This window comes from Hemiscyllium ocellatum, chromosome 32 (genome assembly GCF_020745735.1).
Source record: "Hemiscyllium ocellatum isolate sHemOce1 chromosome 32, sHemOce1.pat.X.cur, whole genome shotgun sequence".
Lineage (NCBI taxonomy): Eukaryota > Metazoa > Chordata > Chondrichthyes > Orectolobiformes > Hemiscylliidae > Hemiscyllium > Hemiscyllium ocellatum.
This window is the reverse complement of record NC_083432.1, coordinates 4,813,257-4,827,477: the sequence shown is the minus strand read 5'-3', so window position 1 is coordinate 4,827,477 and position 14,221 is coordinate 4,813,257. Positions and strand designations below refer to the sequence as shown.

The 14,221-nt window shown below is 42.6% G+C and overlaps 1 protein-coding gene across 1 annotated transcript in view; it reads right to left on the bottom strand.

The window, feature by feature from the left end:
* map3k3 (mitogen-activated protein kinase kinase kinase 3) overlaps positions 1-14,195 on the bottom strand; it is a 154,376-nt gene extending 140,181 nt beyond the window's left edge. Inside the window, exon 1 of the mRNA XM_060849071.1 lies at positions 13,920-14,195. The gene's annotated coding sequence lies outside the window, so the exon portion shown is untranslated. The remainder of the gene's footprint in view (positions 1-13,919) is intronic.
* Between the last annotated feature and the right edge of the window lie 26 nt (positions 14,196-14,221).

Here is a 14,221-nt window from a genome sequence, read left to right as displayed (position 1 = left end):
GAGGAGCGGAAAGGAGAAGATGTTCTTGGTGGTGGGGTCTAGTTGGAGTTGGCGAACTTGTTTAAGGATGCTGCATTGGTTTCAGGTGGGGTGGTAGGTGAGGGCAAGGGGGACTCTGTCTTTATTGCGTGGGGGGGGTTGAGAGTAGTGGATTGGGAAATGGAGGTGGTACAGTGGAGGGGTGTCTGGATGACAGAGGGAGGAAAAGCACATTGTTTGAAATAGGTGGACATCTGGGATACACATCTGAGTAAATGCGATGGAGGAATTGGGAGAATGGGATGGAGTTCTTGCAGGATACTGGGTGGGAAGTAGTGTAGTCCAGGGAGTTATGGGAGTCTGTACATTTGCAGTAAACGTCCATCTGGAGACTGTCACTGGAGATGGAATTGGAGAGGTCAAAAAAGGAAAGGGAGGTGTCCGAGATGGACCAAGTGAATTTGAGGGTGGGGAGGAAGTTGTGGGCGAAGTCAATGAACTGCTTCAGTTTAGCCCGGGTGCAGGACGCTGCACTGATGCAGTCATTGATGTAACGGTGGAAGAGTTGGTGCACAGTGCCTGTGTAGGTACTGAAGAAGGACTGTTCAACATAGCCAACAAAGAGGCAGGTGTAACTGGGGCCCATCCGGGTGCCCAGGTACCAGAAAGCAGCTGACAATGTCGTGAGAAATAAAGGCTCCAAAATAGGAAGGGACAGAGAAGTTTCAGACCATAAATTAGGCAACAGTAATAAGCACTTTACATTTCTTATAATCAACCCATAGTCAAAAAGTGTGGTGCTGGAAAAACACAGCTGGTCAGGCAGCATCCGAGGAACAGGAGAGTCGATGTATTGAGCACAAGCTAGTCATCAGGAATAAAATCACAGCTCATTATAGTTAACAACTAGATATAATCCTGTTTTCACAAAATTTGTAGTCAAACAATCCTTTATCATTCCTGACGAAAAACTTATGCTCGAAACATGGACTCTCCTACTCCTCGGATGTTGCCTGACCAGCTGCGCTTTTCCAACACCACACTGTTTGATTCTGATCTCCAGCATCTGCAGTCCACTTTTTTCCCCCTATAATCAGCCAATTGTTTGATAATTTATTCTATAACAGAAGCACTAATAAATTTGTTGTTTCCCAATTGTGCATGAAAGGAAAGGCCAAAAACAAATTATAGGTAGAATTGTAGAAAATGTATTAGGAAACTGGCTTTTTCTTTCTCAGGATGTATCACTATATGACTATGACCTGAAGGTATTTACTAAACTAGCTGTTCAGAGATGTTGTTACATATCTCTGGAGAAGGTGGGACATGAACCCAGGCCACATATTTCACAGGCAGGTACCCTACCAATGCATCATAAGGACCCTTTCACTACAACATGCGTAACAACTGGATCATATCTGGTCATTAACTACATTGAGCTGTAATTTCAGGCTGGTATAAAAATTGTTCCAGATTTCCAGAATCTCCCCATTAGCTGGAGATGCATAGTTCTCTGCTTCTAGCACGTTTTTCTTGGATAAATGAAGGACTCCAGGTCAGATCTTTTGCCAGGTTGAAGTTACCCAAGTGAGAGGTGCCATTTGGGAAAAGTATAAAACATCAGGAAAAGCATAAAACATCATAACCAAAATGTGGTGAAAATCCCTTTGAAGGAAACCTCATGTTGTATTCTGCCTCAAGTCAGTATGTCAGCATACCTTGAAGAGAGATGTTCCTGAAATCATTGCATCACTGCAACTGACCCAAGGGTATAAACATTTCATACTCCATCTTACCTTAGATCACATAAAGAATGACACCATATTGCAGGTGTTCTCAAAGTTAGTGTGCTGTGAGCTGAAATTTTGGGGTTTGCAAGTTCTCATGTGGTAATGGTATGGAATGGTGTATGGTGGCTAAATGTGAGGTTATCCACTTCTGTAGCAAAAACAGAAAGGTACATTATCTGAATGGCAACAGATTGGGAAAAGGGGAGGTGCAACAAGACCTGGGTATCTTTGTATGCCAGTCACTGAAAGACATCACAGCAGGCAGTAAAGACGACAAATGCTATGTTGGTTGACATAGTGAGTAGCAGTACGGGAGAACGGTTGGCTTGCTGCAATTGCATAGGACCTTGGTGAAACCACACTGAAGAGTGTTGAGTGGGTTTTGGTCTCCTTGTCTATGGATGGATGTTCTTGTTATGAAAACAATGCAACAAATGTTTGCCAGACTGATTCCTGGGATAATAGGACTGAAATATGAGGAAAGATTGGGTCAGTTAGGAATATGAGCTGAAAATGTGTTGCTGGAAAAGCGCAGCAGGTCAGGCAGCATCCAAGGAACAGGAAATTCGACGTTTCGGGCATAAGCCCTTTCCAGCCACACATTTTCAGCTCTGATACGCCAGCATCTGCAGACCTCACTTTCTCCTCAGTTAGGAATATATTCATTACAGTTTAGAAGAATGAGGCGGGGGAATCTCAAAAAACAAAGAACATTATAACACAGCAACAAGTGCTTTGGCCCTCCAAGCCTGCCCCTACACAGATTGCTTTTCTATACAAAAACTGTCTTCACTTACAGGATCCATACCCCTTCCTATCGATGTATTTATCCAGGTGCTTCTTGGATGCTGCTATTGTGTCTGCATCCACCACCTCCTCTGGTACTATGTTCCACACACTCACTACCCATTGTGTGGAAACCTTGTCTCTCACACCTTTTAAACTTCATCCTCTTGCACCTTGAACTTGTATCCCCATGTAATTGATCCCTTCACCCTGGGAAAATGCAACTTACTTTCCACTCTATCCATGCCATTCACAATCTTATAAACTTCTTTCAGATCACCTCGCACCCTCCTGTGTTCCACCAAAAAAAAGTCTACCCAACATTTCTTCATAACTAAACTCCCCCATATCAGGCAACATCCTGGTAAACCTTTTCTGTACCCCCTCCAAAGCATCCACATTCTTCTGATAGTGTGATCACCAGAACTGTACATAATACATTTTGCAAGGTTTGCGAAGGTTTGTAGCTCAGGTTGAGGTTTGCTCGCTGAGCTGTAGGTTTGATATCCAGACGTTTCATTACCTGGCTAGGTAACATCATCAGTGGCGACCTCCAAGTGAAGCGAAGCTGTTGTCTCCTGCTTTCTATTTATATGTTTGTCCTGGATGGGGTTCCTGGGGTTTGTGGTGATGTCATTTCCTGTTTGTTTATAGCCACAATGTCATAAATAAACACATAGATCTAGATACCATCTATCAACCCCTCAGAAAACGAACAGGAAATGACATCACCACAAACCCCAGGAACCCCATCCAGGATAAACATATAAATAGAAAACAGGAGACAACAACTTTGCTTCACTTGGAGGTTGCCACTGATGACGTTACCTATCCAGACATTTCATTACCTGGCTATCAAATCTACAGCTCAGCGAGCAAAGCTACACCCATAATACATTTTGTTCTGAAACAAGGTGATAGACCTGCTCCTGTGCGATCCCACATTATAAGAAAATCATGTAATCGCAACAATACTGGAATCATGTTGTAGCCAATACAGGTAAGGAAAGTTCATGTTCTACAAATGATGGTCTAAATTCTTCGATCATGTTATAGCCAATTTGTGTTGAAGAAATGCTCATGTATTCCAAGCATGATTTAACTAAGGGTCTGTAAAGCTGAAGCATAACTCGTCTATCCTTGTACTCGATGCCCCTCCCAAAGAAGGAAAGTATTCTGTTTGCCTTTTATTAATTATGTTATCTTCCTGTGTAGCCACCTTCAGTGATCTGTGGACCTGCACACCCAGATCCTTCTGCGTATCAGTACCCCCCTAACGGTTGTGCCGTTCATTGTATAATTTCCACCTGTACTTGACCTTCCAAAATGCATCACCTCACATTTGTCCAGATTAAACTCAATCTGCCATATTTCTGCCCACATTTCCAACATCTATATCCTGCTGTATCCTCTGACAATCCTCCTCACTTTCCGCAACACCACCAATCTCTATATCATCCATAATCTTACGAATTAGGCAGGCTACATTTTCTTCCAAAACATTTACGCAGACCACGAGAAGAAGTCCCAGCACCAATCCCTGTGGAACACCACTAGTCTTAACCCTCCATTCCAAAAAGCATCCTTCCACCACTACCCTCTGCCTCCTATGACTGAGCCAGTTCTCTATCCACCTTGCCAGCTCACCCCTGATCCCATGTGACTTCACCTTATGTACCACTCTGCCATGAGGACCTTGTCAAAGACTTTACTGAAATCCATGTAGACAGCACCAATCACTTTTCCCCCAATCATCTTCGTCACCTCCTCAGAAAACACGATCAAGTTAGTGAGGCACAACCTCCTCCTCATGCTGCCTATCGCTAATAAGTCCATTTGCTTCTAAATGCATATAGATCTTTTCCTCTTGAATCTTTTCATATAATATCCCTACCATCAACGCAAGGCTCCCTGTTATTTCCAGGATTATTCCCATTACTTTTCTCAATCAATGGGACAACATTGGCTATTCTCCAGTCCTCTGGGCCCCACCTGTGGCAACCTATCAAATTCTAACAGGACTAGACAGGGTAAACACAGGAAGGTTGTTCACGATGACTAGGTAGTTCAGAATCAGAGGTCACAGACTAACGGTGTGTGGTCAGCCATTTATGACTTAAATGAGGAAACATTCTGCATTGAGCCTCTGGAATTCTCTGCCATAAAGTGTTTGAAACCAAAACGTTCAATGGTTTCAAGGAGATAGATGTAATTCTAGGGCTAAAGGGATCAAAGGGTATTGTGAGAAAGGATACTGAACTGGACGATCAGCCTGACCATTGAACAGGCTCCAAGGTCTCAATAGCCTAGTCTTGCTCCTTTTTTTTTTAAAAGAGTTATAATACCAGTAACCCACTCCAATAAGCCCTCACTCTCTCAGTTCTTATGGAGTTGCAGCAAAAAGGGATCACATTGGGAAGAAGTTTGGGAAAGATGACTCTACTGGAAATGTATTCCTCTAATGTAATATAGTAGCTTAATATTTGCCCAGACTTAGATGTCTGAGGATTGTCAGATTTGTGCATAGTGGTTTCCTGTAGTAAATGTCTGTTAGATTCTTCAATACTACAATATCCAATCCCAACTTCTTATATTGCATGAGCTAACACATCAGATAAAACACTCTGCTAGGTAAAAACTCATTACGTCTTAGATGTTCCAAACAATCAAGAGATTAATTAGCAGTAGAATTGTGTGAGACACTGATTGTAAAAGGTGCTACAAAAATGCAACATTTTTCCCGTAGATTTTGTTTCTCTTTAACAGTCTTGGCATGTCCACAGTGTACTTAATACGGAGTCAGACACACAAGTCTCCAAAACATACAGTCAGAAGGGTACAAAACTTACAAGGTTCTACACAACATTGCTTCAAATTGAATCTTCTTCCCTTTCCGGCTAATTGCTAACTTGATCAGGACAATCCAGATCATGTATCCTTTGCATACTGTTAACTCTAGAAAAACCACAACAGTCAGGAGCCTTTAAGTGTGAGGTGGCTGGTTCTAACAACACAAGATCAGTCAGCAGCAAGCACGTTAGACAATAGCCACATTAATCATCCGATCACATCATGGATCTTTAGCTTCCCTCAACCCATCCGAAAGCAAATGTTCCTGGTTGGATGGACAGTAATTATCTTAAGTACTTTTTAGGAATGCTAGTCATTAAGCGCTCATTCCAAACATAAAGGGGTTGCAGGCTTTCCCCACTACAGAGGAATGCAAGCATCGGTACAGAAATTTACAATTTCAAAACTTTCCTTCATGAAAGGAGGTCTGAACAGGTTGGGAAATTATTATTTTTTTGCACCTGGCATGTACTGAAGCTAAAACAAAGTTGTGTATTTTTATACTGGAGTCTTCAGTCAGGTTTGCCATATTTTAAAAGCAGACAGAGCTTCAGTGTTTTCAAATTTAATTTGTTTAACCTGGCTTTGGTGATATGTTCAACTCGCCGCACTCCCCCCGATTCCTACTACTGCTACATTATGACCAATCCAACAGTTTGCAGGAGTCCAAACCTTACTTTTATTGTACAATGTTCAAAGCCCACTTACTTTGCCATGTGAAATGAATAAACACATTTAATTCAATGTAGCCCAAATGCACTTTCACAGAGTGGCAGGGTTGAATTTGGAAATGAGAAACAGTTTCTGATTTGTCATAGTAGGAGAAAACATTGCACAGCAAAACAAATCTTCGAAATAGCAGAATGTAACACAGAGTCAGAAAATCAGCACAGGCAAAGGAAACGAGTAAAGCTGGAATTCAAAATACTCAGGCCTTTCCTGTGCCTTCTACTCTCAATATCTGGTTCTCAATATTTTCCATAAATCTAATAAATACTTTACAAATCTTTTTATCCTTTCCACATCTTTATTGGTCTGATGCCTATCTAAGTCTTTGATAATGAATGATCAGAAAACCCCTTTCTAAATTGCTTCAGCTACAGATCCAAGCTTTACCTCCCAAAAATCTTCCTCACATCTGGATACCAAGTCTCACATCAGCCCTGAACCAACAATCAAATGCATTTTACAGATAAACTGAACATATATACTCGTAATTTAATCCATTCATTTATTATAAATATATTTAATCAACATCTTGAAAGGAAATTATAAACGGCCATAATATTTCAAAAGCTCTTATTTTATAACTGACCATTGTACAAGGTACTGTTTTCCTGTATACAGTCTTTCAAACTACAGAAATTAAGTTAGCCTGATTCAACACCTGCAAGTTCCAACCAATTCTACTTTGTTCAACTTGAATTCATGAAGAGTTGAACTCACAATGCTCTGTAAACATCAGCCTAAGCTTGCAGGAGTTTAGCTTGTCAGCTACATATAAAAATAATCATCAGTCACATACATGAGATATATATTTACTTATGTTTGAATGAGTTGATCCTCCTTCAAAACAGAAAGTGTGTCTTCAAAGATTCAGTTCTGTGTAAACGGGATCTGCCTGACGTTAGTCGAGTGTGGAGTGCTGGAAAAGCACAGATAAGGCAGCATTCGAGAAGCAGGAGAATCGACCTTTCGGGCGAAAGCCTTTCATCAGGAATGAGGCTTGTGGGCCGAGGGGGTGCTGAGATAAATGGGAGGGGAGTGGGGTGTGGCGGGGGGTAGCTGAGAGAGCAATAGATAGATGGAGGTGGGGGTAATGGCGATAAGTCAGAAGGGAGGGTGGAGCAGATAGGCGGGAAGGAAGATGTACAGGTAGGACAGGTCATGAGGTCAGAGTCAAGTTGCAAGGTTGGAACTGGGAAAAGGTGGAGGGAGGGGGAATTTTCCACCAAGACCACTGCCCCCGCCAAACTTCCAAGGACCCCTTCTCCCGCCTCCAACACACCTCATCCACCTGGACATCCAGTGCCAGTCTGTTACCTGCCCTCGATCCTCCCGGACCCCCGCACCAACCAACCCCACCAGGGCTGAACATTTCAACTCCCACTCCGTCAAGGACATGCAACTCCTGGTCCTCCTTCGTCGCCACTCCCTAACCACCGACATCTGGAGGAAGAATGCCTCATCTTCTGCTTCGGGACCCTCCAAACCTACGGCATTGATGTGGATTTCACCATTTTCCTCAGTTCCCTTTCCCCCACCTTATCCCAGTTCCAAACTTGCAGCTCAGCACCACCCTCATGACCTGTCCCACCCGTCAATTTTCCTTCCCACCTATCTGCTTCACCCTCCTCTCTGACCTATCCCCATTACCCCCACCTCCACCTACCAACACACTCCCAGCTACCTCCCCCAGCCCTATTTCCCCTCCAGTTTATCTCACCATACCCTCGGCTCACAGCCTCATTCCTAATGAAGGATTTTTGCCCAAAATGTCGATTTTCCTGTTCCTCAGATGCTGCCTGACCTGCTGCTCGACACACTCTTGACTACAGTCTACAGTCCTCACCTTTGTCTGCCTGATGTTACTCAATGTATTAATTAGCCCTCCAATTCTCACTCCAACATCTCCACTGAAAAACTTCATGTGGTGCCCAATTTACCTACTGTGGCTGTTAGACTAAGCTCAATGAAAGCTTGAAGAACTACAAATCATTATCTTCAAAGACATTTGCAGTGTAATTTTGCTGTTGTTCTAAACAACAGCATGAACAGTTTCAAAACCAGTCCCAGAGTGATCTTTGGCTGAAAACAGTTTGCTGAAAACACTGTTTGCCAACAAGCACATAAGGTGTTAAGGCAGATGATCAAAAGTATGAGCAGGGTCAGATATGAGGAAAATCTTAAAAGATGTGAGAAGAAACTTTGATTAGCTGTGGCTCAGTTGGTAGCATGATCCCCTTTGAGTTAGAGGCTGTGGCTTCAAGATTCATTCCAGCACTGAAGAACAAAAATCAAAGCTAATATTCTCCTGCAGTAGTGAAGAAGTGTAACGCTATTGGAGGAAACATTAAACTGAGGCCCCTTTCTGAACATCAACATTGATAAATTTCACACCTTTAAAAGATATTCTGCTTTTCCATTCTTACCACTAAACTAAATAACCTCACATTTGCCCACAAGATTCAATTTGTTGCACACTCGTTCAAACTTCTATTCCTTTACAGTCTTTGTCCCCTCAGTATGCTAGACCACCTAGCAATCTTAGAGTCTTCATTACTATCAATTAATTTATTGATTAATATAGATTATAAAAGTGGAGGTCAAACACTGATCTTTCAGTACATCACTAGTCATAGCCTGCCAACTTGAAAATGCACTGTTTATGCATACATGCCTGTTTCCCAACCATTAACTAATCCTCTATCCCAATTTACTGAGCCCTTGTCTAGCATATTAGCCTTTTGCATTACACTTTATTGAATACATTTTGGAAAGTGCATGTCAGTACTCCAAATTCAACTGGAGATTTTTTTCCTCAACCCACAGAATAGAGTGAGTAAAGAAAAATATAATAATCGCAAACACAATGTGAATTTACATAAATCACTAACCACTGAGCACACAAACCGGGATTGTAAATGCAGAGATTAAGTACAAGGAATTTGCCTCACCGAGAGTATAACCTATTTATACGGTGACTCAGAAGGATGATCAACCTTGAAAACAAAAGATGAATTACCCTCAGGCCAGGTTGGAAAATTGAAAGTTAAATAATTAGTTGTTCTTATTTAATTTGGCACACAGTCCAAATTCCTAAAAAATCCAAAATTGGGCATGGTATTGGTCAAAAGGCTGCTGCATATTAGATATCAGACCCTCATATTTTGTACTAAAATCCCTTTATTTATTCCGTTAATTACATCCTCAAAAACCCCAATAAATTTCTCAACTTAATTTTCACATTTGTAAAATCACGGTGGCTTTGTCTAATTTTGCTTTCCAAAACACACTAACCTAATAGATTCCAAAACTTTCCTGATAACTGATATAAGGCTAATTGGCCTGTAATTTTCTGGACTCTCTGTCCCTCCTTTCTCAAATAGCAATATTATGTTGTGGTTCTGTTCACCAAGCTGGGAGCTTGTGTTGCAGACGTTTCATCCCCTGTCTAGGTGATATCCTCAGTGCTTGGGAGCCTCCTGTGAAGCGCTTCTGTGATCTTTCCTCCGGCATTTATAGTGATTTGTATCTGCCGTTTCCGGTTGTCAGTTCCAGCTGTCCGCTGCAGTGGTCGGTATATTGGGTCCAGGTCAATGTGCTTATTGATTGAATCTGTGGATGAGTGCCATGCCTCTAGGAATTCCCTGGCTGTTCTCTGTTTGGCTTGTCCTATAATAGTAGTGTTGTCCCAATCACTTGTCATCTGAGTGTGTGGCTACTAAGGACTAGCCACACTACCATACAAAAATATTTCTGAACTGACAGCGAGACTACTGCGACCACTAGGACTCATAACAGCACACAAACCAACAGCCACTCTCAGACAACAACTCACCAGGACGAAGGACCCGATACCCAGCATGAGCAAAACCAATGTAGTGTACAAAATCCCATGCAAGGACTATACGAAACACTACATAGGACAAACAGGAATCCAGCTAACGATCCGCATCTATGAACACCAACTAGCCACGAAACGACATGACCAGCTATCCTTAGTAGCCACACACTCAGATGACAAGCAACACGAGTTTGACTGGGACAACATTACTATTATAGAACAAAATTGAGAACAGCCAGGGATTTCCTAGAGGCATGGCCTCAGTTTGTTTTTCTTTACCCACACCACCTCACTTAACTGACTATCTCTATTCTTGTTCTGAGCTTGACTACCTCCACACTTTGTTGCTCAATATGAATAATTTCCCCTTCATATTCCCGCTCTCATTACTGACTATTCTCCAATTCAATACTTCTGAGGCATGCCTCTCAATTTCCTAGCTCCAATTAAAATCCAAACATCTATTAAAACTGAAGCTCTTCCACTCTCTGATGTTTGGTCATTCTTCCCCCCCTTCCCCCAGCCCACCCCCCCCCGCCTTCATCTCTTAGTCACCTCAACACGCAATTGGTCAAATAATACTTTAAAATCTCCATCACTATGCTTCCCTTATGCAAATACTCACAAACATGACAAACCTTACCTCTTTCTAGCTTTCACCCTCAAAGGATTCAGTGCTCTATTCGTTTGCCACTTCAGTGGTAACACATTCCCAATTCTCATATCTGACCCAATGATACCCCCAATGTTTCCAAAACACAAACCCTTCCAACAACCATTTCCCACCTTCTTCTCAAACCACAACGCAAGAGAGGCTGTATTTAACTGACAGGGTCATTAACAGACCTCCCCCTCATATTATATTGTTGGGTTGCTATCTCATCCATTAAAGATAACTGACTACATAGTCTGTATTACTTCTATTTATCGGAATAAATTAAGAACATTATGCAGTACCACTGTGTTGCTTGGTTAATTTATTGTTTTATTCCACCTTGCTCTGATAGATAATAACATGTTCAGCACATCTCCATCTATCCAATTTTACACCGACTGTGATTAGTTGCATCAGGACAGAATACTGCTTGCCCATGTGTACACCGATGTTGGATTTTTCTTTGTATATGCTACACCATTGCAGGAGGATTACACGAACATATCCTACACGGAATTCTCTACATTTAAAACATTGCCTGGAAAATTGTGCATTGCTTTTGTAAGGCCATATCAGAAAAGCTTGGTTTACCTTCGTTCTCTTCAACAAGATCACCCAACTGGAAGTGTCAGTTTTGCACATGTGCACTGATGATGTCTTGGACATCTTAAATAAGCTTTGCCTGACTGTGCTACAGTATTTCAGCATGATCTGCACTACTCTGTGAATCTTCATTTGAATACATTACTGAACTAAGGTATATAAAATGAATTCAAGCATATTAGCTCCACATTGCATTATAATATCCAAGAACATTATGCACTTAGAGTCATAGAGATGTACAGCACGGAAACAGACCCTTCAGTCCAACCCTTCCATGCCAACTAGATATCCCAAACCAATCTAGTCCCACCTGCCAGCACCCGGCCATATCCCTCTGCACCTTTCCTATTCATATACCCATCCAGATGCCTTTTAAATGTTGCAATTATACCAGCCTCCACCACTTCCTCTGGCAGCTCATTCCACACACGCACCACCCTCTGCGTGAAAAGGTTGCCCCTTAGGTCTCTTTTACTTCTTTCCCCTCTCACCCTAAACCTATGCCTTCAACTTCTGGACTCCCCTACCCTAGTGAAAAGGCCTTGTCTATTTATCGTACCCATGACCCACATGATTTTATAAACCTCTATAAGGTCACCAGCACTCCAGGGAAGACAGCCCCAGCCTATTCAACCTCTCCCTATAGTTCAAATCCTCCAACCCTGGCAACATCCTCATAAATGTTTTCTGAACCCTTTCAAGTTTCACAACATCTTTCCGATAAGGAGAGCAGAATTGCACACAACATTCCAACACTGGCCTAACCAATGTCCTGTACAGTCACAACATGACCTCCCAACTTCCGTACTCAATACCTTGACCAATAAAGGAAAGCATACCAAACACCTCCTTTACTATCCTATCTACCTGCGACTCTACTTTCAAGGAGCTATGAACCTGCACTCCAAGGTCTCTTTGTCCAGCAACACTCCCTAGGACCTTACCATTAAATATATAAGTCCTGCTAAGCTTTGCTTTTCCAAAATGCAGCACGTCACTTTTATCTGAATTAAACTCCATCTGCCACTCCTCAGCCCATTGGTTCATCCGATCAAGATCCCGTTGTCATCTGAGGTAACCTTCTTTGCTGTCCACTACACTTCAAATATCGGTGTCATCTGCAAACTTACAAACTCTAATTCTGAAAAAAATTATTTGGGTGACAACTTAAATGACTAGTGGACCCAGCACCGATCCTTGTGGCACTCCAATGATCGCAGGCTTCCAATCTCCACCACCTACCTCTGTCTTCTACCTTTGAGCCAGTTCTGTATCCTAATTGCTAGTGTTTCGATAAATCTGTATGACAATGTTTGCAATGGCTCTGTACTTGCACACACCTTCTTGCAGGATACAGAAGTGGTGAATGGCAAGTTTTATTATCTGTAAGATAATTCTTTATGCTCAATTTAGTATTTTATGTAATTTTCTGCTCTGTCTCAGTGTATCTTAATTAGCTACATGATTATGAAACACAAGATACCATAAAACTCCATTATATTCTACAACAATATAACTCTGTATACCACCATAACATTGCTGACATATTGGGATTACCATTGGCTAGAGACTGAACTGAACAAGCCATATGAACACAGTGGCTACAAGAAGAAGTCAGAGGCTGGGAACTCTGCTGTGAGTAACTCACTCCCCAAAGTTTGTCCAGTATCGAAAAGGCACAAGTTAAGAATACAGTCAAATGCACTTCAAACAGCTTGTTAGCATCAAGGGCAAAGCAGTCCATTCAATTGGCACCACATGCACCAGAATGGCAGCAATGAACAACCAGCCATCAGATGTACTGCAGCAACTCAACAGGTTCCCATTAAAGTATATCCAAATTGACCAACTTCAATCTCCTGAAAGGATAATGCCAGTAGATGCATGAAACACCAACTAAAGTTCACCTCTAAGCTACACACCTCCCCCACTTGGAACTAAATTGTCACTGTCAAAATCCTGAACTTCAATCCTAACAGCACTACAGTCATGCCTACCTGCATATCATTATGCCCCACTACTCCATTGACAACAGCAGTTCAATGCAGCTAAGGGGGAAGCAGGGGGTGGGCAGTAAATTATGCCATAGCCACCAATGCCCACACTCTAGCAGCAAATGTAAAAACAAACTAAAGAAGCATTTTTAAGTCTGTCCTGCAGTGTTCAGTACCAGCATCTTCTGTTTATTCAATAAGCCTGCATTAACCTCACGTATTACACTTGTATTAGTATTTCATATTCAGCGCTATAAAGTGATCTATGCAATCTCTCCACAAATGCATTCATGTATCCCCACATATTATGTACGTGTCCATTAGCACACTTGCGTTTTAGCCTGTGTTTTGTAATATTTGGATCGGCATCATATTTGAAACCAGCTGTCAATGTATAACAGCATACACTAAACACGATCTGAATGCCATCATTTGAACAACGTATTTCATTTGGATATTGTGCAAAACCCAAGGTATTTTGCACTAACAATGCATTTGAAGCGACAAAGTCCATAACCCCGGCAGATTGCACAGCAACTCTGCAAACGGCGCTGTTATGTTCCCAGCAGCGGTTCAGCACAAACACAGACAGCGCTGAACCTCAGAGTTATCCAAAAGCATGAGTAAGTCCCAGGGTATTCGGCGCCAGCTCAGTCAATGCACGGCCGGTTATACGGTGCACTCTCTCAGTGTACCTGCATTTGTGTCCTGTGGTCGGTTTGCCGCCGGTTTTGGGGACGTCCCGGTGGTCTCCGGCCTTGCCGCCTGGGCCGCCTACTCCACAGTCTCCGGTTTGACCCGGGGCTCTGGGCCCCTCGCTCGCTGCCCGCACGATTTAGCCCCGACACCGCGCAGGTACCACCGTCTCCATGGCGGTTGCGAATCGGACGGGCCCCGGCCCCCAGAGGTGCACGAACGGGCTACACTGGGCCGCACAACGAGCGGCTCTTCCGGAGCAACAACCCGAAAAACTCCGGCCTCCTGTGGGCCACGCACG